Source organism: Fukomys damarensis, unplaced genomic scaffold (genome assembly GCF_012274545.1).
Source record: "Fukomys damarensis isolate Sample0158 unplaced genomic scaffold, DMR_v1.0_HiC HiC_scaffold_35, whole genome shotgun sequence".
Lineage (NCBI taxonomy): Eukaryota > Metazoa > Chordata > Mammalia > Rodentia > Bathyergidae > Fukomys > Fukomys damarensis.
In genome coordinates, this window is record NW_022900947.1 from 17,902,726 (window position 1) to 17,904,620 (window position 1,895).

At 42.8% G+C, this 1,895-nt stretch overlaps 1 long non-coding RNA gene across 1 annotated transcript in view; it reads left to right on the top strand.

The window, feature by feature from the left end:
- Positions 1 to 670: 670 nt before the first annotated feature.
- Positions 671 to 1,895, top strand: part of LOC104852675 — a 16,358-nt gene continuing 15,133 nt past the window's right edge. The window contains exon 1 of the long non-coding RNA XR_777561.2: positions 671 to 724. This is a non-coding gene — a long non-coding RNA (uncharacterized LOC104852675). The remainder of the gene's footprint in view (positions 725 to 1,895) is intronic.

Genomic DNA, 1,895 nt, shown 5'->3' on the forward strand with positions numbered 1-1,895 from the left:
TGTAATGAATGAATTAGCTAGACAACGTTCGCTGGATCTGCTGCTTTGAGTCCTGCTCAAATGCAATGAGATGCTTTCTGTGTGAAAAATCGGGGGAGGAAGGTTAGTGTTCAGACAACTTGATCATTTAATTCCTATCCCAAAAAGCTACTCTAAACCCCAAGAAGGGGAGAAAATTAATTCTAATTGAGAGCAGTAATAATTATGCTAGCTAAAGAGTTAGGTCATACTTATGGCACACTAGAGTTTCCTTCTTTTTGCTTTGGTATGAATAATTGGAGTTAATCTGAACAGAGCATTATGCTCCTTGTAGGGTGATGTCTTCTCTGGAGACCTTTGGGAGTTTACTTACAAAAGCCCTTCCCAAAGTTGTCACATTGATTCTCACATTTTGCCTGCCCAGTGGGCAGAGCAGATATGTCTATACTGATTTGCAGCTGAGAAAGTGTAAAGCCTTTCAGAAAGTGCCTAAAACCACACACTGTCCAGGTGCAGAGGGGACATAGACTTGGCATACCATCTCCCAGCCTGAAGTGTTTCCAAGGTGCCATTGTGTCTTTGTTCCTTATGACTCTGGAGGGAGATGAGGGGAGTAAGCAGGTGATTGGTTGTTGCTGTTGTTATGCTGTTTTTCATAGTGTGTGGTTAATCTCAGATTTAGTGAAAACTTACCGTTTGGCCAGGTCGGATTTTCCCTGAAGTAGAAAATACTGTACCTGTTATGGTGAGTTTTACATGTGAATTTGGTGAGGTTGTGGTGCCCAGCTTTTAGGTCCAACACCTAATCATGTAGCTAATTTCTTGAAACAAAATTTCTCTCTCTTTACATCCATATCCACATTGTTCACGATAGCATGCAAGCATGCATCCCATTGGTTCTGTCTCTCTGGAGAACCCTGGCTAATGTCAGACTTTACATTTTCCTGGTAGACAAGGATGAAGAAGGGTAAGGCAATGATGGTGACCCCCATGAGTGCCCATTCCCCGCCAGGTGCTACCCCCAAGCTCTCTCGGGCAATGCTCACATCTTTCTTTGTGCATGTGTGACAGGAGTATTATGGTGAGTATTATTCCACTGTACACATGAAATCAAAGTGAGTTGGTCCCCAAAGCAAGAAAGCTAAGTGACAGAGAATGGAGCTAGGTCTCTGGTCCTAAGCACTTGCAAAAATGCTTCTAGGATTTATCTGGTGTTACGGTTTAGATATAGGCTGTCCCCAGAGGCCTCACGTGTTCGTAGGTAGAGCTTTTGGAAGGCAATTGGATTATGGGGGATACCACAGCAGACTTGCTGTTTGATGCATCTGGCAATCCAGCTTCTGAACAACCTATGAATTCATCATGGCCCAAATTGCGCAGCTGACAGTATTTTTCAGATATCTTAACTTGGGGGAAACTAATGTCCATTGGCCAAACAATACTGGGGTAGACATAATACAATACCTTGAATCAAAAGAAAGAGGAAACCTTTCTAATTGTTGCTTTTCCAAATTTTATTTCACAACAACGCCATTATCTATCACCTGGGAACTCAAAAATTCAAGTTCTGTTCATGTGACAGGAGATAAAAGTCTATCTCTTTCAAGTTGGTTTGGGTTTAGAGATGTTAGGATGGAGGTGGTATGGGAGGAAAGGGGTGCTAAAGAATGTGAAGTCTGTGCTGTCCCTTTGTGAGTGGTGTGGCCCTTGGGACCAGGACCTGATGTCCCAAGAGACGGTAGAGTGGGGTTGAATGTTGCCACCCATCCCAGTGTCAACTTCCCACTATCAGTGCCATTTGCTTCACCTGTCACACATGCACAGCTATGTGAAGCCCCAGGAAAATCAGCCTTTCATCTTTCTCTGGGAAATTTGATGCAAGCTTTGGAAATTAAAAAAAAAAAAAAAAAAAAAGG